General features: G+C 33.6%; 1 long non-coding RNA gene across 2 annotated transcripts in view; it reads left to right on the forward strand.

The window, feature by feature from the left end:
- Positions 1-3,553: 3,553 nt before the first annotated feature.
- Positions 3,554-26,823, forward strand: part of LOC103879647 — a 53,606-nt gene continuing 30,336 nt past the window's right edge. The window contains exon 1 of one of the 2 annotated variants that reach the window (XR_004180040.1): positions 3,554-5,473. This is a non-coding gene — a long non-coding RNA (uncharacterized LOC103879647). The remainder of the gene's footprint in view (positions 5,474-26,823) is intronic. The other variant, XR_002518661.2, reaches the window with a different exon arrangement.

Raw genomic sequence — 26,823 nt, forward strand, 5'->3', positions numbered from 1 at the left:
TCATTTTCAAGATGATGACATAATTGTCTAGAAGTTGCAATGGAAAGCAAAGAGTAGATAAACTAATGTCACTCAAAGATGCACATTTCATAATCTCCAGGGTCTGTGAATACATCATCTTAGGAGACTAAACTGATTTTGCAGATGTACTAATTAAGGATCTTGAAATGGGTAAGTTTTCCCAAATTATTGTGGTGGGCCAAGTCACAGAGGTCCTCATAAGGGAGACAGGAATGTCAGAGCCTATGAAGGAGATATGATAACAGAAGCAAAGGTCAGAGTGATGAAGCCAGAGTGAAGTGGTGGTGAGTTAAGGAGGGCAAATTGGCCTTCTAAAAAATAAACACATTTGTCTATGGAGTCTTAGAGGCAAACCGGGGTGGGCGAAGGGAGGGTGCTGTTAAATGGGACATCCAGAACTCTCAGGTTTTCTTCTTATTACTCAACTATGAAAAACTCTGGGACTTTATCTTCATATCTGCCAGTAGAGGGCATAAAAAATAAAAGAGAAATGATAAAATAAGCAATGCATAGGTGCCAGAATCTGAGGAGCATAGCCTTAGCGTCTGAGTTTCCAAAGCATCAGCTTAACCTTAACATTTGAGTTTAAAAGAAAATTAAGAGATGTTGTGGGTTTGGGGAGAAAAAAGCATGCTTGAAGAATGGCATGTCGTATTGAGTCTTATATGTGGGCAGCCTCTAGAAGCTGTAGAAAAAGAAAGAAACTCTCTCCTTGAGCCTCAAGAAGGGATCCAAACTTGCCAACCCCTTTTTAGACTTCTGACCTGCAAAACTACAAGATAACAACTTTGGGTTGGTTTAAGCCACTAATTTTGTCGTGATTCATCATAACAGCAGTAGGAAACTAGTACAGCCCCACATCCAAATACAATGGAAAACAATGTGAGGGAGAAAACAGCAACTGTCTGCAAAAGAGTTATTGGGCTTCAGTGAGAGCTACTTCTCAGTTAGAGCAACAACATGAAGGTTGAGGTTATAGAGCACATGGGGAGAATGTTGGGAAAATATTTCAGGAGCTTGCAAAGAAAGGGAGAGGGGCTCACGAGGATATACAGACCTCTATAGGAGAAATAACTCTGGAGGAAGAGAGATGAACTGGAGCCCTGGGCTTCTAATAATTTCTCACCAAATGAAGAATAGAGGGTACATGAAATTAGTATTGAGGGTCACAAGACACTCAGTGGTGGTGAGTTATGGAAGGCAAATTGTCCTAAAAAATAATTACATTTGTCTGTGGAGTCTTAGACACAAAGGGAGGGTGCTGTTAAATGGGACATCCAAAACTCTCAGGTTTTCTTCTTATTACTCAACTATGAAGAATTCTTGGACTTTCTCTTCATACGTGCCAGTAGAGAGGATAAAAAATAAAAGAGGAAATGATAAAATAAGCAATGCATAGATGCCAGAATCTGAGGGGCATAACCTTAGCATCTGAATTTCCAAACATCAACTTAACCTTAACATTTGAGTTTGAAAAGGAGAATTAAGAGATTTTGTGGGTTTGGGGAGAAAAAGGTTTGCTTGAAGAATAGCATGTCATGTTGAGTCTTGTAAGAAGTGATAGATATTTCACATTTATATTAAATGTATCTGTCTGAATTTAGGAGAGAAAAAAGATTATATGAGGTGTTGTCCATAAGGATAATATGAAATGGTAATTATCCATAGTAACGAGAAACTATGGTTTTTCCTTTCCATCTTTAGAGTCAGAACTTTGGTAAAAGTTGAGGTGTTTCTCCTTGACTTTTTGGAAGCTTCAAATAAAAGATAGTGTTAAAAGAGATTTAAGTGACCAGACATGGTGGCTCATGCCTGTAATCCCAGCACTTTGGGAGGCCGAGGCAGGCGGATCACCTGAGGTTGGGTGTTCGAGACCAGCCTGACCAACATGGAGAAACCCCGTCTCTACAAAAAATACAAAATTAGCTGGGCGTGGTGGCGCAGGCCTGTAATCCCAGGTACTGGGGATGCTGAGGCGGGTGAGGCAGGAGAATCACTTGAACCTGGGAAGTGGAGGTTGCTGTGAGCCAAGATTGCACAATTGCACTCTAGCCTGGGCAACAAGAGCAAAACTCCGTCTCAAAAAAGTAAATAAATAAATAAATAAGAGCTTTAAGTAAAAAACCAAATAGGTTAAAGTAAAATTGCACTTTTTACAATAATGATGAAACAAGAAAAATTATGTCTGATGATATCTCATATTCTTTTCTATTGAAAAATGAGTGCCTTATTTTACTGTGTGCTTTCAGGACAATATGTTAGTCCATGAATTTTGCAGAAGATGAATCCATAGGAAATTATCAGAGCAGCAATATAAGTCCCAAAGCCTAAATTCAACAGCAGTTGTACATGTATTAGTTCAGCGAGCAGTACTGGATTTTCACAAACATGCTGACTTATGATGACCAAAATGAGAAATGAATAACCAGCAATGGAGCCTGAATAGCAATAAGTGGAAGTCGGCAGATGGTGTGTGAATATCACACTGGTGCTGGAAAATAGCAGAACAGACAGCCATGCTTACTATGATGACAGATTGACTTGACTAGAAAAAGCTTGAATGCACTCGTGGCGTTTTCTCTAGAGTTTTAATTGGAGACATAAAAGTTCAAAGTCAGCTTCATACCAGATAGAAATGATAAGTCAAATTCAACTTCGTGTAGCCTTGGTGTATCTGTTCAATCTTTTTTTTTTTTCTGTAAGGAATCTACATACTGACTAATTAGCAGAGAAAAATGAATTATGTTTCCATTATTAATAGATACTAATGGTTTTGGAGGACATTCTTCAAAATAAAACAAAGTGTCCACAGAAGAGCATGAACGTTATACTACTTACTTCATATGATGTACTGCTTATGACAAAGTTGATGTTTAATTATTTTCAAAGAAATTATAGCCACTCAGGTTGTTTAGGGAAAAGCATAGCTCACCTCTACCTTACTTCAAAAGGTTGTACAATATCATCAAAACAGTATCTATCTTTATAGTTAATGAAGTGTCAACTTGTTTATAAATTTGTAGGTGAGTCAAAGGTGAATTAAGAAATGTAGGCTTCCCGGGTAAGTACGTGTCATGGTGCTTGAATTTAAATAATCAATGACAAAACAACATATATTAGAAACTTGAGGTAACACTCATTTAGGGAATACGTTAATAAGATGATTTGAAGATATGATATTCAAAGATGGAAACAATCTCTCTTAAGAGTTTTTAAATATTGTCATTTATATTCAAAACTATTCAAATAATTGTGAAATAAATGTTTAGCATTATACATTTATTGTTTAAGGTCTTTTCTGAACTACATGTATGAACAAACTAAAAAAAAGAAAGAGAAAAGCAGACCTTCAAATGCGATCAGATTAAGTTAACAGAATGTCAATATTATATATAATGTGTTGTTACAGTGTAAGATCTTGCCTATATGAGATAGTAACCAAGTTACTGCTCTTCAGCTTCTTGATCTATTCACAAGTCACAGAAATAATTATTTTCAATAATTATGTTCTAATTTACTTTGATAGATGTATATTTAATAAAATTTAAAAAATATTTCTAAAGAAAATCATATAATCAAACTCTAAGTGAGTTTTTAAAATCGTTTATCTCATAATCGATTGCTAATCTGGTACTTTTTATTCCTTTGAAGAGTGTGCGCAATGCTTCAAATTTCAGCAAAAAACGTGTGTTGAGTTTACTGTTCTCCTGGGAAAAAATATGGTTTTGAAAAGGTTTGAGATTATTTAACAAGATTTTCATCTTTCACGGTAAAAAATATGAAATCTAGTTTATAACAAGGGATCTATATTAAATTGACTAGTTTCTTTGACTAGCATGTTGTTCATCATTTTTCTGGATCCCAAATACTGAATTATGTGCTCATAGGCTTGGATAAATCAACAAAATCAATTTAGAAATATAATAAAGGGATTTAGTAGTTGACCATATCTCTGTGATATGGTTTGGTTCTGTATCCCCACTCACATCTCACCTTGAATTGTAATAATCCCCACGAATTAAAGATGGGATTGGGTGGAGATAATTTAATTATGGGGCAGTTTCCCCCATGCTATTCCCATGTGGTAGTGAGATCTCACGAGATGTGATGGTTTTATAAGGGGCTTCCCCCACTTTGCTCCGTACTTCTTTCTCCTATTGCACCATGATTGTAAGTCTCCTGAGGCCTCACCAACTATGCAGAACTGTGAGTAAATTAAACCTCTTTTCTTTATAAACAACCCAGTCTCGGGTATTTCTTCATAGCAGCAAGAGAACAGACTAATACACTGGTCTTTCTGTTTTTAAAGACCTTTGTATCTGCAATCTGTAGATAACATCCAATATACTTGAACTGGCTATGCAAGAGCTGCCTTTTTGTTGTTGTTGTTTCTTTTAGCAATTTAGAAAGAGAATGTTTAACAAAGCAAATTTAAAAAAGGAAAAGAATTAATTTTATAGAGCAAGAATCAAAGTGGTATGAACTGCTCACTATTTACTTGTGGAGAGATAAAAGTTGTAACCAAATATGCTTGTCATCTTATCACCCTCACAGTTTAAAAAAAGGATGTTTTGCCAACAGTACCTCCTGTAGAATCCATCTGTCCAATTGTCTTTCTGTGAGTTGCAGTTTCCAAAAGATATTCATCTATGTCACTTTTACTAACTGAATAATCATAGTTAAGGCAGCAGCTACATGTATTTTAGTTAATTTTAAAGTAATATCTGGTATCACTTAGCTTTTATGTATTTGGGACATGTCTTATAAAGAATCAGTGCAATAAAATACTCAAAGCTTTCCCAGATAGAAAAAGTGGTCAGATGAGTTACTATAAAGATGTGCTAAATGTGAGGTGGAAGAATGTCTCTTTTGATTATAAGGCTTTTAAAGTAGCAACGAGATCAAGGAAATACCCTCTAAACTGAAATCAAGTGACTAAAGTTTCCGAGGAGCAGAGAGAGATGCCTTTCAGGAAATATCTGAGAATTAACTATCAATCAATTCTCAAATCAAAAGTAATTTCTGTCTTCATTAAATAGAAAAGGTAATTTTAAAAAAGGAAAAGAAATGGAAGAAATGGAAAGGGGAATGAAGAAGTAATGCTGTATCAAGTATTTTAGTAAAATTATATCTTATTATGTCGTTAGTAAATTTTGTCTTAACTGAATAAAAATAAAACAATATAAAATATAAAATATATTGGCTTACACTTTGATTGTACCTATATATAATATTTTACATAGATATATAATATTTTACATATATAGATACGAACTAGGAGAGCTAGTTTCTTCCCTTAGATTAGGAAGATAAATCTAGAGATGATTTTTAACATATTTAATGAGCTCTTTCAGAGTTCTTCAAGAACACCGGAAAACAGAATATACAGGGAAGCAGGATGCAGAATTACCCATGCTGATGGAGGAATAAACTTCATTTGCCTGATGTTCAGGTGGGTCCCAGGGAGGCACAGGAGTGACAAGGGTGATAAATTGTAGCTATTCATCTAAGTGTATGGAAATGCTTCAGTATTTTTACAACTGGTCCTGTCAATTAAACCCAAAAGGGAGAAAAAGTTTATGTTCTTCTCCACTTGAAGAAATGTCCATATGTATAACTTGGGAGTTGCTTTCCCGGAGTCATGTTTTTGGGTATCTGACAAACGCCGTGTGCTCTAAACGGGAATAAATAAGGAGAAAGTAGATAATGATAAATTTATGATGCATGCCCATGCTTGTTTATAGTTGTTCCTGTAGCTCAACTGCATTCCTACCTTTCTTTGGGGTTTCTGTATTGACTCTCTCCTTCAGTCACATAATGTATGCAAAAGTCCTTTCAAAATGAGGACAAACTAGAGCCTAGGAGACTGGCTAAAGTATATTTGTTAAAAGAGAGGATGAGGCCAGGCGAGGTTGCTCATGCCTGTAATCCCAGCACTTTGGGAGGCCGAGGTGGGCAGATCACTAGGACCGGAGATGGAGACCATCCTGGCTAACACGGTGAAACCCTGTCTCTACTAAAAATACAAAAAAATTAGCCGGGCATGGTGGCACGTGCCTGTAGTCCCAGCTACTCGGGAGGCTGAGGCAGAAGAATCACTTGAACCTGGGAGGCAGAGGTTGCAGTGAGCCGAGATGGTGCCACTGTACTCCAGCCTGGGCGACAGAGTGAGACTCCATCTAAAAAAAAAAAAAGAGGATGATGATAAAATAGTCTTAGACAAATGAATAAGTGAATAGGCTAGCAGCATTTGAAACAAAGAAATGGAGGATATACTGAAGTTATTTTGAACATGGAAGCAGAAGAATTCTCAACCAAATTGATATCAGGGAAGGAGTTGAGTAGATATTAATATTTGCTTGGTCACCAAAAGAACAATGAGATACAAAAGCACTTGCCTTATTACAAAACAAGTCATTGGGGTAGTTAACAAATACCACTGTATTAAAACAGGATAATACCAGTTGTGAAAAAGAACAAGAAAAAGGTGTGGTACAGTTAAGTCAGAGGTAATAATATAGATATAATGTATAAACCAATTTCTTGTATTGCTTAAAACTGATCAAAATTAACATGTATTTGAGCAATCAAATAAACAAATTATTTGATTTTAAAGGTCTGAGTATGGAAAGAAAGAAAACAGATTGTTTACTTTTCTAATGAAGCATTTTAACAGCCTAAGGTGTTGGGAGCAAGCCCCCCAAAATCTGGCCATAAACTGGTCCCAAAACAAGCCATAAACAAAATGTCTGCTGCACTGTAACATGTTCATAATGGCCTTAATGCCCATGCTGGAAGGTTGTGGGTTTACCGGAATGAGGGCAAGGAACACCTGGCCTGCCCAGAGTGGAAAACCGCTTAAAGGCATTCTTAAGCCACAAACAATAGCAAAACCGCTTAAAGGCATTCTTAAGCCACAAACAATAGCACTAGCGATCTGTGCCTTAAGGACATGTTCCTTGATGCAGTTAAATAGCCCAACCTATTCCTTTAATTCGGCCCATCCCTTCATTTCCCATAAGGAATACTTTTAATTTAATATCTATAGAAACAATGCTAATGACTTGTTTGCTGTTAATAAATACATAGGTAAACCTCTGTTCGAGCCTCTCAGCTCTGAAGGCTGTGAGAGCCCTGATTTCCCACTTCCCACCTCTATATTTCTGTGTGTGTCTTTAATTCCTCTAGCATGGCTGGGTTAGGGTCTCCCCCACCGAGCTGGTCTCCGCACTAAGGAGCCAACAGGTCATGGGAGAGTGAAAAGGAATTTTGCAAGAGCTCTTACCTCAGATCTTATAAACATTTTGAGGGTATGAGGCGTATGTGATACTTTTTGATGTGTGATAGATTGCATAAAATGTAATCACTAGGTAGAGCACAGTGGCTCATTCCTGTAATCCCAGAACTTTGGGAGGCCGAGGTGGGCAGATCACCTGAGGTAGGAGTTCAAGACCAGCCTGGCCAACGTGGTGGAAACTCATCTCTACTAAAAGTACAAAAAAATTAACCAGCTGTGGTGGTGTGCGCCTGTAGTCCCAGCTATTTGGGAAGCTGAGGCACAAGAATCACTTGAACCCGGAAGGCGGAGGTTGTAGTGAGCCAAGATAATGCCACTGCACTCCAGCGTGGGTGACAGAGTGAGGCTCCATCTCAAAATAAATAAATAAATAAATAAATAAATAAATAAACAAACAAATAAAATATAATCATTTCTATTAGAGACAAAGAATAGCAAAGTAGCAAAGTAGGTGCCAAGTATCCCCACATCCTCAAATCAAATGTTGGATCACTTAAGTAGTATATCCTCAAAGAATATAAAAAACAATTTGACATGTATTAATTAGCTTATTCATCACCTCTTATCTTCTTTACAACAAAGTTAAAGATGCTTTAAGGAGAAAAAAATAAGTCATGAGAGAATTGTTGTGGTGTTATATATTTCTGTGTAATCTATGTCTATGTGATAAAGAGGTTTCCCTTCACCTTATAACAAGTGTGTATGAGTAGGGCATGCACATAAATCATCCAGAGAGCTTGGCATGTGCGCCCGGGAATAATTTGGGGGAAATGAAGAAACATCTAAAGGGAAGAGACTCTGGCAGGGTTAGTCTCTGTCTAGCTACTTAACAAGGACAGGGCTACAGTGGGAATGGCTAGTGGTTAATATATATTTGCTATTAAACACACCAAAAAGGAAAATAAGACAGGGAAATTAATGTCAAATCTTAAACAAGCATAACGAGCAAATCTTTAAAAAGTAATTTTAGCAAGTCAACTTTACTACTCTGATGACAGAAAAACATTATGACCAGTTTATTCTTGGACCATGGGGCCAGTTCATTGTTAGAAAGTTGATTAATGTAAATTTACAAACCATTTCTATAGAAACGAAGTAGATAGAACTCTTTCAATACATGCAATAACACTTTCTGATAAGTTGAAACAAAATGTTATATTTGTCTTTCTGTGCTTGGCTTATTGAACTAACATAATGTCATCCAGTTTTATCCATGTTTCCACAAATGACAGGATTTCATTCATTTTTATGTCTAAATAGTATTCCTTTTTTTGCATATTCCAACCACATTTTCTTTTTCTGTTCATCTGTTGTTGGACACCTAAGTTGATCCCATACTCTAGCTATAGTTATAGTGCTGCAATAAACATTAAGGTGTAAATGTCTTTTTGATACACTGATTTTCTTTTTTAAATTTTGGATAAATGCACAGTGGTGGAATTACTGGATCACATCATAGTTTTATATCGTTTTTTAAGAAACCTCTATCATTCTATACAGTGACTATACAAGTTTATTCCTACCAACAGTATGTAAGGGTTCTGTTCTTTGTAAATTCTCTCTTTTTCTTCGTTATAATTAACCAGTTCCAACTGTTTTTCTTGTATAATCCATTCTTTCCATCATTGAATTGTATTTACCCGTGTATTAAATGTCAGATTTTCAAACACAAGTCTGTTTCTGGCTTTAAATATTCTATTGGTTAATTGTTTCTGCCCATTTAGTGGCACACTATCTTAATTTTCGTAATTTCCAAGGTAGTCTTTCTAGGCAGACTCTCTCAAATAATTTTTTAAAAAACAACTTGGCCCTTGTTAATCTTCTGCTTGTTCATATAAATTTTAGAATTAATCAATTTATAAGAAAATCCTGGCTGGGCGCAGTGGTTCATGCCTGTAATCCCAGCACTTTGGGAGGCCAAGACAGGTGGATCACAAGGCCAGGAGATTGAGACCATCCTGGCTAACACGGTGAAACCCCGTCTCTACTAAAAATACAAAATATTAGCCAGGTGTGGTGGTGGGCGCCTGTAGTCCCAGCTACTCGGGAGGCTGAGGCAGGAGAATGGCATGAACCCAGGAGGCAGAGCTTGCAGTGAGCCAAGATCGCACCACTGCACTCCAGCCTGGGTGACAGAGCGAGACTCTGTCTCAAAAAAAAAAAAAGAAAATCCTTATAACAATATATCAGAAATGATATTTTTTAATAATTGAAATTTTCTACCTGTCAATGTCAATATTATATTTCACTTATTGAATACTTTCAGAAAAGATAATTTTTTTCTCCTTAACAGTCATAAATTGTATTTTACTTATTTTCATGGGCATTGTGTTTTTGTCACTTCATAAATGGAATTTTAATTTTTTAAAAAATTTTGTGTATAGAAATGCAATAAACAAATTTTTATTTTTACTTTTTTATTTGTTGAGACAGGGTCTCACTATGTTGCTCAGGCTGGTCTTGAACTGCTGGGCTTAAACAACCTTCTTGACTTAGACTCCCCAGTAGGTGGGATTACAGACATGAGACACTGCACCTGATCAATAAATGACTTTTAATGTTGATTTTATGCTAGAAATATTGGTGAAATAACTCATTTTTTTCTTATTTCTTTTCTGTAGACATTTTAGTGATTCTCATCAGCATTTGTTATTGTTTTGATAATAACAAAAATTGTCTTTTTGTTAATAGCCATACTAACTAGGAGGGAAGATGATACCTCATTGTGGCTTTGATTTGCATTTCTCTGATGATTACTGACATTGAGCATTTTTTTCACATATTTGTTGGTCATTTCTATGTCTCCTTTGGCCTACTTTTTAAATCATATTACTTCTTCTTGTTTTTTTTTTTTTTTGGCTGTTGAAATGTTTGCCTTCCTTGCATATTCTGTATATTAATCCTCATTAGATGAATAATTTGCAAATATTTCCCCCATTCTGTAGGTTACCCTTTCATTCTGTTGATCGTTTCATTTTCTGTACAGAAGGTTTTTAGTTTGATAAAATCTCATTTGTTTATTTTTGCTTTTGTTGCCTGTGCTTTTGAGGTCTTATTCATAAAGTATTTTCCTGGAGCATCATCCTTATGTTCTAAGCATCACCCTTATGTTCTAAGCATCACCCTTATGGGGGGTTATTGGTCTCACTGACTTCTTGATTACATTTCTTACTAGGCATTTTTTTGTGTGTAGCTTTTGTCAGTGGGGTTGCTTTCTTGATTCTTTTTCAGCTAGTTTGTTGTTCATGTATAGAAATCTACTAATTTTTAAGTTGGTTTTGTATTCTGCAGTTTTATTGAATTTGTCAGTTCTAAGAGGTGTAATGTAGTCTTTTGGTTTTTTGATGTATAAGATGATGCCATCTGCAAACAGGAAAAATTTTACTTTTTTTCCTCTTTTCCACTTTGGATGCCCTTTATTTCTTCCTCTTGCCCAATACTGTCTAGGACTTCCAGTACTATGTTGAATAAGAGTGATACAGGTGGGCATTCTAGTCTTGTTGCTGTATTTAGAGAAAAACTTCCTAGCTGTGAGTTTGCCATTGACAGCCTTTATTTTGTTGAGGTACTTCCATAAATCAATAAGAAATAGACAATCCAATGGGCAAAACACATGAATTGGCATTGCCAAAAGAGGAAACAAGAATGGTCCACAAACATAACTAAGATGTTTAATCTCATTAATAGGGAAACACAAAATAGCTTAAAAATATAATTTTAATTATTTTATTTACCACATAGAAATAAATATTGGCAAAGATAGAGAGCAATCAGGATTCTCATCTACTTTTTGTAGGCATATAAATTTGTGCAAAACCTTCGGAAAATAATTTAGTTTTACCTATTAAAATTGAATACATGCAAACCTAACAATCAGCAATTCTCCTAAGCATATTCTTTATATAAATATTAATTCTCAATACAAATACACTATATAAATTCACCAGAAGGCATGACAAAATCATTAACATCAGTATTGTTGCTATGGTGAAATAAAGTAAAATAAAATAACACAAATGTTTATGAAGAAGACAATGACTAAATAATCATACCATGTTCAAATAGACAAACATTATATGATAGTGGAAGTGAATGAATATGATATTTATCAAAATAAAGTGGAAACAAATGTTAGAAGAGTATGTGCATTAATTCATTTATGAAACATTTAAGATAGGCAAAACTAAATATATATGTATATGTGTGTATATATCATATATCATGTTGAAGTCATATGTCATTACCATGTCATATAGGAATATAGATACAGACATGTTAAAATAGGTAAACATAGGAATCTTTGGGTTGGCCATGCAAGGATCAATATTTAATAAGTTTTCTATGTGATTCTGATGGCTTTCAGATTTTAGAGCCAGGCTGTTATTTTTATGGAAGTCTATATGTTTTTCTTTCTTATTAAATCATTATAATACTCCAAATCTAGTTGTTTGTCTGTCCTGGTCTTTGCTCATTTATAATTTCACCTAGAGAACTAAAAGTTAAGATTTCAAAAAAATATTTCTTTTAATAAGTAGCCATTACATAAAGACTCAAAAAAAGCATTAAAATTATTATCTTAACCATTGTTTATACAGCTATAATCTTAGATTTCAGAACTGTTTAGAGAATATTAAGAATATTATTAATAAACCAACAGTAGTCTTATTATTTCAGTTTTAAAATGTTATACCATATTGTGCTGCATATTGTTTACACAACAGCATTGATATTTGTAATGCACTTGTTTTATTTCAACAAATATTCTATATGATAATAATGCATAATAAAAATACTTTGTAAAGTAATTGCCTTCAAAATTACTCATTATTGGTTTTATCACATTACATGCATCAGAAGCCATAATCATTATCTCGATTTTCATTACAGAAATATATTCAGTTTATACCTTGGCATTATTCTGATTACACAGAGTCCTATTAAAATTAGTAATGGAGCAAAGCTAAAAATGTATATGTATATGTGTGACAACTTTCCTTAATGACAATGTATTCAAAATATGTAGCTCTTTCACCCAGGAAGTTGGTAAACATTTTCTGATTTGTGAAATAGGATTTTATATTTCAGTTTAGCTTGAGAGACAACTGTTATTTTACATAAAATGAGATTACTGGTGTATAAGAAATTGCAGTAATGCTAAGAAAAATCAAAGGGACGTTTTTATTAATGGACTATCAATCTCGAGAGTTTTTTATTATATTTATTATGTCACTATTTTTATATTGTATAAGAAAAGTTGGTTTCTCTAATTGTTTCCAAAATTCTTAAACCACCAGCTTATGTAGGCATTACATGAGAATAAGTTTAAGAATCATTTTACACTGCTCTGCTGTTGTCTAAGAAATCCAGAAATGTCTGAACAAATGAGTGTACACTCATAAATGTAAGAGCCATAGGGAATCCACAGATGCCTAGAGAATTTGTTTCTCATCTAGAGCTGCCTTCAGTCGCAGAATCATACTAGAAAGCATCAATTTTATTTCATCCCAAGACAATACACTCTAGTCTGGAAAATGAGTTAGGATCACATCACATTCAGATGTCAATGGCCAACTTTCAATAAACAATATATGAAGAAGCTCAGAAACCAAATGGAGAACATAATGAACTCTCCTGTTACATAACTCTACTTTTAGGACCAACTCAAAATCACACACACAAAAAAATATACAAAAAAACAAAACAAAAACCAAAACAACCCTGCCATCCCTCAAATTTTGTGTCTTCTCTCTCCAAGGTAAGAATTTTCAGAAAGGAAAGACAAAGCAGTATTAAGCACATTTTATATTCTAAGGAATTGAGCTGACACAGAGAAGAAAACAAAAGAAAACATTATATATTGAATGAAGGAATGATGAATGAATAGATAAATTAATCTAGTTGTTTAAAATTACACCCAAGTGTTATAGAGAATTCTTTGTCAAATGACTCTACTCTGAAGACAGTGTTACAGCTTCAATTAGTGGGAAATTAATGAAGCTTTAGAAAAAATATGTTTATATACACACACACACACATATAGCTTCAGTTTTTAATTTACCTTAATGACATTCCATTATATAACAAATCAAATTTGAAGAGAAAAAATAAGAGATCTTAGTGTTTTCTAGAAACGATCCTTGAAGTATAAAAATATGATAATTGTATAACAACATAAATGAGCAGAATTATATCTTTGTAAAATATCTTGAATATACACATTTGTAATTTACTATTACTTCTATTTTTTAGTTAATTAGAGTGAATGTTTCAAGCAATAACCTTGGTTTATCTTTTACCAGAATACCACATTATTGGGCATTGACTTCGATTTAGCATGTCTTCTAAAAGACAACGAACACTGAACAATTGCTGGTGAAATGAATAAATGGACAGGCACATGCTAAGCACACTCTTCCTTTAGACAGTACTGTAGGCAAGTTCTCCAAGATCAATTAGATTGACTGTTTACAAGTTTATCTTCAAGAAATCAATTCACTTGAAAACGAGGTGGGTGATTTACACCTTTTAAACTACGTAGATAACTGCTAATTGAATCAGACAGCAAACATGATTTAATACCTGAATATTATGATAGATTAGCTAACCAATTAGACATAAAAACTGATAAATCAACAATAACGTATGCTTATATATTTATATAGTTTATGAAAGGTTTACATCTATTATTCCACTTTTTCAAAATAAGTAACTAGAATTAAGCAAGCATGACTTACCTCTGTTAAGTCTGTAAAAATTAACAAAGTCAGAACTTAGAATTTATGTTTCTGTCTTATTTATTTATTTATGTCTACTTTATTTTTACCTTATGTGAATTTTTAATTCACAAATAAAAATTGTATATATTAATAATGTACACACAACGTTTTGAAATATGTATACAACGTGGACTGGTTCAGTTGAGTTAATTAACATATTACCTAACATACTTATTATTGTTTGTGGAAAGAACACTTAAATTCTACTTTCTTAGCAATTTTCAGAATACAATATATGTTATTAACCATAGATACCGTGTTGTACAATACATCTCTTGAACTTATTCCTCCTATGTAACTGAAATTTCATATACTCTGACCAACATTTCCCCAGCCCCTGATAACAAACATTCTAATTTCTGCTTTCGTGAGTTCGACTTTTTTAGACTCCACATATAAGTGGTAACATGTAGTATTTGTCTTTATGTGTGGCTTATTCCACTTCACATAATGCACTCCAGGTTCATCCATGTTATCTCAAATGGCAAGACTTCCTTCTTTTTGAAATTGTTTTAAAGCTGAGTAATACTCTTGCGTGTGTGTGTATCACATAGATATGTGTGATATGTGTGTGTATCACATATATATGTGTGATATGTGTTATATCTATAAATGTTATACATAACAATAAACATGAAAGTGCAAACATTTCTTCGATATACCGATTTCCTTTTCTTTGAATAAGTGCTCAGTCGTGGTTTTACTAAATTACATGATAGTTCTGTTTGTAGTTATTTGAGTTCTCCGTAGTGGCTGTTACTGGCTAATATTCCTACCAACAGGGTGTAAGAGTTCCCTTTTCTCTACATCCTAAACAGCATTTGTTCTTTTTTGTCTTTTTGATAACTGCCATTTCAATAAGTGCGAGGTGATACCTCATTGTTTTAATTTGCATTTCTCTAAAGATTAGTAATGTTGAGCATTTTTTCACATACATTTGTATGTCTTTTTTTGAGAAATGTCTATTTAAGTCTTTTGCCCAATTTTAATTGGGTTATTTATGTTTCCTATTGAGTTGATTAAGTTCCTTACAAATTTTTGATATTAATCCCTTATCAAATGATTTGCAAATTCTCCCATTCCATAGGTTGTCTCTTCACTCTGTCGATTGTTTCCTTTGCAGTGCAGAAGATTTTTAGTTTGATGTAAATCTATTTGTCTATTTTTGCTTTTGTTGCCTGTGCTTTTGGGGTCATATCCAAAAAGTTGTTGCCCAGACCAAATGTCAGAGAGCTTTTTTCTTATGTTTCTTCTAGTAGTTTTACAGTTTAATGTCTTATGTCTAAAATTTTAATCCATCTCGAGTTGATTTTTGTGTGTGGTGTGATATAAGGATCTAATTTCATTCTATATGTGGATTTTCACTTTTCTCAACACCAGTTGAGAAGAAACTATCCACTGTGTTTTCTTGGTATCTTGATAAAAAATAAACTGAACGTAAATATGTGAGTTTATTCTAGACTCGTTATCCTGTTTCATTGGTCCATTTGCCTGTTTTTATACCACTAATATGCTTTTTTAAGTTACTGTAGCTTTGTAGTATATTCTGAATTCAGGTAGAATGAAAACTTCAGATTTTTCTTTTCTCAAGATTTCTTTGGCTATTTGGGAGCTCTGTGGTTCCATGTGAATTTTTGGATTGCTTTTTATCAGGTTTTCATTTTCAAATTCAATGTGATTTTTACTACATGATAACCTATGAAATATTATTTCAGATATAGATAATAAAGCCATATACACACATGAATACACATATAGACAAAATTATATAGAATTACACTGAAATACTATGATACTTAATTTGCCATGTGTAATATTATAAAAATAGAAAATTTGTGTAACTGCTAACACTATTATTTTCTACATTTTACCTTTTAGCTATAAAGTAATCTCTCATTACACAGACCATATATTTGAAGATATTTCAATGGATTGAATTCTGACTTCCAGTAGAGTATTTTTTCTTTCAGATGAAATAGAACAACAATATCAAAAATAAGTAAAAAAAAAAAAAAAAAAACAAACTTCAGAAAACTTAAAAGGAGGAAAGACATAGGTAATTGGGGTAGCTGATTTCAAACATTTTTAAAACATTTACATGAACGAAAAGGAATTTGTTCTCTCTTTCATCAAATTCTGTCATTAAGATAAGTAGACTTCATGAGATGTCATGTTTTTTGTGCAAGCAAGGTTTATCTAGAGTTTTGGACAATACAGGACTGAGGGAATATAAGCAGATGCTTATGCCCCAAAGGAAAGTTGAGCCTTCATCTCTGTAGTTACATTTGATGTACTTATTGGAATGCTGTACTTTTCATCTCAAAAAATTCTAAGCTAAATAAGATAATTTGATCATCAGAAAGAAATAATTCCTTAGGACAGGCTGTTTTCTTAAAATCTGAGAATTCTAGTTTCAGAAATTGACATACGAGTACAAATAACTTGTGAGGGGTGACATATGTGAAAGGTAAAGGGAGGAAGCATGATTTGGTAGGGGGAACTATTGGACGTCATGATTTTAATTTGACAGTTGCTATCCACCAATAAGAAGATCCAGAGCAAATGATTAAGTCCCTGCACAATTGACTCAGTTTTTAACTGGGAGCTATTTTAAGTACAATGTGCCCATAGCAACATCATCTTACACAGCTATTGTTCTTACTTAGCTGGGGCTACGCTGACCTTGGCTTGAAAGCTGAAGCAAGCCCCAAAGGAACTAGCAGTTGGAAACCATAAACTAATTATATTTTTCAGAGGTGGGTTGGATTTATTTTCTTGAATAGAGACCCTAGAGCTTATATCTGTGCCTGCCAACTACTGATACCTCACTTTCATATCTCCTGTATGATTTATTAGTTAATTCTGTTGGTTCTACCTTCAGACTCTCTGTCTCACCATATCAGGGGAACCCACCCCCAATATTTCAACGTAAATTCTTTCTATTTTCCGTAAGTGTCAGCCTGTCTGAGAAATGAAGAGAAAGAGTACAAAGAGAGGAATTTTACAGCTGAGTAACTGGGGGTGATATCACATATCGGTAGGACCATGATACCCACCTGAGCAGCAAAACCAGCAGATTTGTATTAAGGATTTCAAAAGTGGAGGGGGTGTAAGAACAGGGAGTAGGTCACAAAGATCACATGCTTCATAGGGCAAAAAGGAGAACAAAGATCACATGCTTCTGAGGAAACAGGACAAGGGCAAAACAGAATTCCTGATAAGGGTCTATGTTCAGCTGTGCATATATTGTCTTGACAAACATCTTAAACAACAGAAAACAGGGTTCAAGAGCAGAGAACCAGTCTGACCTCAAATTTACCAGGGCTGGGTTTTTTTCCCCACCCTAATAAGCCTGAGGGTACTGCAGGAGACCAGGGCGTATTTCAGTCCTTACCTCAACCTCATACATTTATTCTTTACACATATATCAAATCACTGTTTTGTTCTCAAATTTTCTGTCCTTATCCCCAAGTCATCTCCTATCCTTCATATCTTTTAACTCTCTGGTGGATTACCATCTTACTGTTAAGTTTAAACAAACCCTACATTACCTAGTCCTCTCATTATTATTATTTTACTTTTGTCCTGAGTCGTGACCTTCCCTTTTTCTGTTCCAAGGTTATTATTACCTAAATATGACCTTCCGGCCTTAGGGCCTTGAATGTGCTATTCTCTCTTCCCTTCAGATATATACAGGTCTTTGATAAAGTGCCACCTTTTCAGAAAGCCTTTCTTTCATTATTTAAAAATGTAACCCAAAACAAAATTCCGCATTGGAACAAAGCACTACCCTTTCTCTCTTCCTGCTTTATTTTTCTTTATGTAATTTATCAACAATTGTTAATTACTATCTCCAGAGCCTAGACATCCCTTGGCATTTGGTAGGTTTTCAAATTAATACTTGTCGAATAAACAAACCATCAAAAATTATCAAATTTGTATTTTCAGTATCTGCTGGTAATGAGAACTGAGTTTTTACATGTTATTCTGTATGGAACAATGTGTAATATGGATACGTATTATACTAATATGGATATTATTGAAAGATTAGGTCAAACAGATAGAAAAATAGCCAGGAGATTATTGGTAACAAAACCAGTATAAAGTGATTGATAACATAAGAAATATTATTCAAAGTAACATTTATATTAAGTGCTTACATTGTGGCAGGCATATGACAATTACTTCATTTCTTTAATTCAGACTATGTCCTTAAATGGGCATTAGTATCATGTAGCTTATTAAAGGAAATAGATTTAGAAAAGTCAAGTATGTAATCAAGTTTTTGTTCACATGGAGAAGCAGGGATTGTCATTCTCAAGCCTTTATTATTTCCACTACATTGTAGGAATTAAGGATAAAAATATTTTATAGGAATTATGCAATGATTTAATAAATTTAACCAAAAATTATTAATTTCTCAGTCTCATGGATGTCCCACAGCTTGATATAATATTTATTCCAGCCTTGTATTAAAGGATGTTGTTGACCAGAAGTCTTATCAATTAGATAACCTGTCAATTAACACATATTTTGTATGACATATGGATTATATACTATATTCTAAAGTAAATGTTATTAAGAAAATTATAACAAAAGAGAAAATATATTTAGTATTCACTAAGTGGAAGTGGATTATCATGTCTCCATCCTTGTCATCTTCCCATTGAGTAGGCTAAGGGGAAAGAGGAGGAGCAGGGGTTGGACTTGTCTCAGGGGCATCATATGCTGAAGAAGTAGGAGATGTCAAAGGGAAGGTAGGAGGGACACAGTCAGTGTAATTAATGAAAATACATTGCAATTTCTGTCTTTTTTTTTTTTTTTTTGGTTTGCTTTTCTATTTCTCTAAAAATGTTTTTATATGATGGCCATCTTTCTTCCACTGTTTGCTTTAGGTTCAGTGCCCATATCATAGAAGGACTCATGTCATAAAAGAAGTCAAATGCAATCTTGAATGATTGGAACCCTTTTGCCAGATTACTGAATGTCAATTTCTTTTCCGGCCCTGCTGCTTCTACCTCTTCTTCCTCATTATCTGGCACTGGATTGGAAATGCCCATTTCCCTCAAGTCGCCTTCTGTTATTCTTCTAGTGTGCTGCCTACTAGCTCTTAGATTTCTCCAAGGTCCATATATTGAAACCCTTCACCATCCCCACACCACCTTTTGTGGGTTTTTTGTTTGTTTGTTTGTTTGTTTTGTCATATCGATGATCTCTTTTATGATTTCCTTAATTAGCTCTGTCATAAATCCTGTGAAGTCATGCACAACATCTGGACACAGTTTTTCCAGCAGGAATTTATTGTCTCAGGCCTAACGGCTTTTATGGCTTTTTGTATGACAATACTGGCATCTTCAATAATGTAATCCTTCCAGAATCTCATAACATTCTATCAGAGTTCTCTTTCACAGCACTGATAATCCTTTCCATAAAGTACGATGTGTAATGAGACTTAAAGGTCCTTATTACCACCTGATTTCAAGGCTGAAATATATATATATATATATTGGTGTGGGGCAAGTTGACCACTTTGACATCTTCAATATTGAGTTCACAGGGTTCTGTGTGCCCAGGGGCATTGTTCAATATCAAAAGCACTTTAAAATGCAGATCCTTAGTGGCAAGGTATTTTCTGAATTCGAGGACAAAGCAATGGAACCAATCCAGAAAAAAAGGGCTCTTGTCCAGGGCTTCTTTATGTGAAACCAAAAGACTGACAGCTGGTTATCTTTTCCCTTCAAGGCTCAGGGGTTAGCAGCTTTATAGATAAGATCTGTGCTGATGGTAAATTCAACTGCATTTGCACAAACTATCCCTTCCTCTGTTAAACTGTGATACTCCTTCTGTTTCTTACTAATAAATACCCTTTGTGGTGTTTTTGTTTGTTTGTTTTTTGTTTGTTTTTGTTTTTGTTTTTTTCAGGATAGGGCATTTTTGTCTGCAATTCAAAACCTCTTCAGGCGGATATCCTTTCTCCTCAATGATTTTCTTAATGGCATCTGGGAACTCTTTTACTCCCTCTTGGTTCTCCTGCTAACCTTGACATTTTTAAAGCCAAACCTCTTTCCAAAATTATCAAACCAGCCTTTGCTGGTATTGAATTCTCCAGCTTTAGATCTTTCACCTTCCTTTTGCTTTGTTATATAATGCATTTCTTTTTCTTGAATCATATTAGAGTTTGTAGGTATGCCTTACATATAGCAATAGTATACCCACATAAATATTGCATATTCAATATAAGACAAACAATTGTTTCACAAAAAGTGCAGGTTTTGTGCCTGCTGGTGTAGCAGCAGCAAGCCTTCACAAATTTCCTCTTCTTTGTTTTACAAAAGTGTATATGCTAGATTCACGTATTTTAAAATGATGGGGAACTGCCGTGGCAGACCTCAATCCATGGTACATGTCAAGCATTTCAACTTTTTCCTGCAACGTCATGATTTTGTTTCTTGAGGGCACTTCCAGGCAACACTAGGGGTACTTCATATGAGTCCCCTGGCATTATTCAAGGTTTGTGGTATTGGACAAAGCATGATAAAAATATGCAAAAACTATAAGAGTTCACTTTTTACTGTAATATGCAATTCATTGGAGAGATGAGCGGCTCTTGCAGAGATGATCAACATCACAGGGACTTTTAAGTGTATATTCACACTTGAAGTAATTGCAATAGCAACAGGCGCTGGCTACAAAATTATTACAGTGGTATGTTATATACTACAATTAATTATATGCAGTTATAATTAATACTGCATCTTAACATTTGTTTACATTTTTTTCTACTGTGAATGACACCATGTATGGTTTGTGTGTGTATGCATTCATTTTGATATATTCTAACTTCTTATAATAGAGTTGTGCATATTTTATGTTAACAAATGATAAACCATTATCTACATATATTTTATGCATTCATAATATATATTTTTTATATTTCTATGCCATGTGATTAATTTGCAAGTTTTTTCAAATTGTTGCAAATCTCAATAGAATTTTCCAATATATTTATTTTAAAAGTCTGCATACAGGTAGAACCCACACAGTTTGAACCAATGTTGTTCAAAACTCAACTGTGTAAACAATTAATATAAACTAAGTGGCAGGTATTAAAAATAAAATTTTAGAACCAATGGGTAAAAATACCATGAGTGTATTAGTCTATTTTCATGTTGCCGATAAAGACATACCTGGAACTGGGAAGAAAAGAGGTTTTATTGGACTTACAGTTCCACATGTCTAGGGAAGCCTCTGAATCATGGTGGGAGGCAAAAGGCACTTCTTACATGGCAGTGGCAAGAGAAAAATGAGGAAGATGCAAAAGTGGAATCCCCTGATAAAACCATCACATCTCGAGAGTTATTTACTGCCATGAGAACCGTATGGAGAAAACCAGCCCCGTGATTCAAATTCTCTCCCACTGGGTCCCTCCCACAACACTTTGGAATTATGGGAGTAAAATTCAAGATGAGATTTGGGTGGGGACACAGAGCCAAACCATATCAATGAGGATTTTTTCTAATTTAGAGATTAACACATGTACACACAAACATAACAACAGCAACATCTCTAAAGAATGTGGTGTTTTAACCAGAGTCTCCATGGAGAAAATGAACAAGAATTTAAGAATATTCAGCCCCAAAAGAATAGTATGCATGGAAGGCCAGAGTCAAGAAAGAATGAGGCATAGCTGAGTGGATGTATTTATGCTGAGCTTATTTTTCTAAGGTAAGTGGATCTTATCCTGAGAGTAATTGGAAGCCATTTAAGTATTTCAAGCAGGGGACTGAAGTGATCAGAATTGTAGTATCAGGAAATTCCTTTTTTGGTTATGTTGGAGGCCAAATTGACAAGGAGCATCTGCTGATATGTAGTCCCCCATGCCTTGATAGTTGACTGAAACTATTCTCACTAACGTTAGCAATCACCGGCTTGTTGCTAAATATAGTTTATATTTCTCGTCTGTTATTTTCCTTGACTTTCTACTATCATTACATATATATATATGTATATGTATGCACGTGTGTATATATAGGTATATATATGTGTGTGTATGTGTATATATAGTGATGGAAACTATCAATGACTTTATATTGACCCAGATCTGGATTATGTCATTTTGTCCTATTATTCTTAGCTAAACCAATCAGTTCAAGAGTCAACCCCTGGCCATGGAAATTTATATCACATTCTCGATAGACACGTACAAAGGAGGGATAAAAAGGTAAAAGAGTTTGGTGTACTGACAGAAGAGTGGCTGCCATTTGGGCCATAGCTCCTCATAAAGTGAAGAAGTATTTACAAGAGTTAAGTTGAAAATTATTGAATGGTAAATGTTGCTCTACGTGGCCATGTTTACATTCAACAAAGTGAGGCTAATAATGTTATCAAGTATGTATGTTTCAATCTTTTTTTGAAAGCAAAGTTATTTAACTAAATTTCTGAAATTATTAATTAACCTGTGCTTTAACTTTGTCATTCCAATTGTTTTCAGGCCTCATGGGCTAAATTCAGTCAACATACCTGTTTTTGTTAGGTTGACAGAATGCTCTAAAAAAAGTGTTCCAAGATATTTAGTTCCAATGCCTCCTACCAAACTATTGCTTCAAATAGCCTCTTTATCTATAAATGAAAACTGCCTAATCCTTAGTGGCATTTGAGTTTAAAGCTCAAATGAAAACAAACATATATGTAAAACATGAAGTATAAAAACTAAATATCAACCTACAGTGTTTTCATTCTTTAAATACCATTATTCATATAGCTCATAATCTTGTGAGATATATTTTCAGGCAAACATAAAGTATTGCTTTAAGCAAAACATTTTTTTAAGATTTGCAGGTTTTTGTGTTTAAACAAAGCAGTTTCTTAAATTATTAAGAAATAATACAAATGCAACTCTTTCTTAGGCATATGTAACCAATCCCTAAGGCCTGCTCTTAAGAATTTTGAGGTCTTCCAATGACATGGAAGTGAGAAATCTAAATATCGTAACTACTTAGTGCAAGTATGCCCTTGTGTTATATATTTGTCTTCTCCACCCACTCCAAACTTCACACCTCATTTCACACTACCCTATATACTTGAAATAGCATACTGATTAATGTTCACTCTTTTCCCTCTTTCTGAAATAATTTTTTCTTTTTCTCTGCACTCCTTCCCAAGCCCATCTGTTTAGTGGCAAACCCACCTGCTTCAACTGCTCCTTTGTCTTTCCCCCCCGCCCTTAGCAGTTTCTATAACTGCTGATAAAGACTTTCTCCTTTGGAATTGTGAACTCATTTGGGTGAGAATTCTAAGGGGCTTGACCTGTTTTCCTTTCTACCCATTTCCATATGAAAGCCGGACACTCATAAATAATGCTTGGGGTAATAATATAACTTGGAATATTAAAAGATTTATCTTCTCAAACCAGTAGAGATGCATAGAAATCTGAAATGTACACTTTTGATTTACAGCTTAGGTGGAAAATATATAAAGATTTAGCACTAGATATATAATAAAGATTTTACACAGCTTACCTAAAAAATAAGAGTAACATTTGTGTTTTCCTCTAAAGACAACTAGAAAAGAATTTCAGAGAATAATTTTTAAAATTCAATATTTACAATGTATACTGTCGACATATATATTCTGTTATGGATACAGATGGATTGATTTACAATATTTCCATTTTATGTTTGTTTGCAAATAATTTTTCTGTTAAAACTATAAAAATCGATCATCACTTAGAATACTGTCACTTTTTCTCCCCATAATTTATAAAAATTTTAATATAGCAACTCTTCCTTCCTGAACACATACACACATATCTTTTACTGAATATCAAAAAAGGTATTATTTTTAAAATAATAAAATCACCAGGGCCATTTATCATTGATACATATCACTCCAAAAGACTGATGTTTCTTAATGAGAACAATGCAGTTGATGATAGGGTAGCAATTTCTTCAAAAGTGGTTATTATACTTTCCAGTAGTTTTGTGTTTATAATATAGTACAAGTCTTATGTATATCCTAAAATTTCTATATCACAACCATCTGGAATAGGATATTTTGTTTTATAGGATCCATATAATTCTATTCTCATGATGTACAAATATAAAACATTTATTAAATTAGAGTACAAATAATATATAGATAACTTTATTTTTTCCATAGGGGGCCTACAAAAAGGAGGCTTCTTTGATAAATTTGTTTTATGTGGATATTACTTTTTCCCTTTTCTGTGCTCAAGTAGATGTTTGTGCTTCTATGATAACTCTTATCATCTTATTTCTTGTATTCAGATTATTTGTGCATTTATCTGCCCTTTAAAGTGTATTTTTAAAAACGAGAGGTAGAGGATTTTTTTTCACTTTCTCATAGGCTATAGCACCTACCAGACCATTTTTGTACATTGATACATATTTATTTAAGTAAATGCTTAAGAAATATATTAAATTTCAGTTTTATATAAACCTACCATATGGATTTTAAAATTCAATTTTATTGTGTTTTATGCTAAAGCTTTGTTGTATAGCAACCTAGTAGTGCAATACATTATTTAGATGTAAAATTGATGTAATTACTATGGAAAAATATTAATATCTATGGTAAACATAACTAATATATTAAAATGTGTAACATTTATATGTAAATATATATATATAATTTTTTTGAATTTTTCAGTAAGCTACTCAACTCAGCTATTTCAGCATTTTTCTATTAAAACAATCATTTCATATTTCAAAGGCCAAAACAGCCATTTAGATGGACATGTATTTAACTTACATCAAAATTCTGAAGCTCTCCTGGTAAGAAGTAAATCACAAAATGAGAAGAAAACTACACTCACACTCATTTTCCTTAGCCCATAACATAAGAGTTCAAAAGGAAAGAAGCACTTTTCATCAAGAATGGACTGTCAAATGCACCGGAGGTTGCTGTAGACTGTGCCAGGAAATTTGTAGAAGCAAGTACACAGAGCCTCACAACAATTAGTGGTTAATTCAGATGTGACCTAGATCAGCAGTGACTAAATGCCGTTAACATTACATCAGCAAAGCAAAGTGCAAAGATAGCCATCCTCCATTTTTCTGTGGAGAATGATTTCTGCTTAAAGAATATGATGTATAAAAGTCCTCATCATAGTAGTTGCTGCTTCAGAAGTAGGTGAAAGAACACTTGCTTATTTTTTACTGCAAAGAGTGCTGTGACAATTGTGAGGTCATCAGTTCAAAGGATAGCCTGAGATCAGTTTCCAGTCAAGAAAACAAGACAAAGAAGCAAACTACAAAATGTGTATAATATGAGTATGTGTATGTATACATATTATTATATATAATCTATATATATTATATTTTTCTCAATTATTGAAGCTGAAAAAATTGATCAACTTACATTTCATAATCTGTTGGCTATCACAAACTCAAAATAATACTTATGAGATTAGAAGTAATCCTTCAAATTTATGGTCAACATATTAGTGAAAACATTTGAAATTTTCATTTTTGTACCTTGAAAATGGTCACAGATATGCAATTTCATATGGATCATCATAGATGTATATAACTTCACAGAATTTCAGCTGCAGTCATTCATGCAATGTGAAGGAAAAAACTCATTAACTATATACAAAAATGTTATTCACAGCATTGACCACATATAAATACACAAATGGAATATTTGTTAGATATCATCAATGAAGTAAGTTGGTTATATTTTAAAGTTGCATAAAATAATCATTAGATTTATCAGTAAAAATATGGTTGCTACTCATCAAATTAGGCACTGTTAGTCTAATTTAATGAGGAGATTTTTAGAAAGATATTCTTGTTTATCACTAAAATATGAAAATCGACATCATTTAATAACTCACAGGGGTTAGGTTGTATGCCAGTATTTCAGAACCTGACCTCAAATGTCAATTAATTTTCAACATCAGTGTAACCTTCCATGTGGAACTTTCCACTACTGCACCATTACTCAGATCTTTGTGATTTTTACTTTATTCTTCATTCTTTAAGTGATTATCAGTTTATTACGTTTTATTACTATTAAAATTAAAACAGAAATTGATGAAAAAATAAAAAGTAGTTGACTAAGGAGAATTGTAGCATGTAGGCATGTTATTCAGTAATAACTAGTGAGTGCCTAACATGTGACTAGGCTCTGTGAGATGCTGAGGATAGAAGACAAAGTGTCTGCTCACTGGGTCAAATATAGTTAAACAAGAGCTAAAATTTTTTTACTTCATTTAAATTTTCTATTTTTAATTTTTGTGGGAACATAGGTATATATGTTTATTTGTGTACATGAATGCAATGAGCAATAATCACATTATGAAAAATTGGGCCTCCATCTCCTCAATCATTTATTACATTTATTAAAATATCACTAGTGCCAGTATTAAGGAGGGAAATTTAAATTCCACATGAAACCAAATAAAAATAAAAAATATCTTTTACCTGTAGACAATTCCCTTAAATGAATTAATTCACAAATGGAAATCTGGATAAACCTTCATAAGACACCATTGTTATGGTTTAAATTATGACATTTTGATATGACCAAGTACGATATCTGAGGGAAAAAAAACAAGTTGTAAAACTAGTTTATAAGCTTTCATTTTCAAGTTAATATTTTCAGTGGTATATTAAATCTACCACATGAGTAGATATGTGTCTTGAATGTTTAGATGTTTCTGCCATTAAGTGTATCCTCAGACTAGAAAATGAATGGATCAAAGGT

This window comes from Papio anubis, chromosome 19 (genome assembly GCF_008728515.1).
Source record: "Papio anubis isolate 15944 chromosome 19, Panubis1.0, whole genome shotgun sequence".
NCBI classification, from domain to species: Eukaryota; Metazoa; Chordata; class Mammalia; order Primates; family Cercopithecidae; genus Papio; species Papio anubis.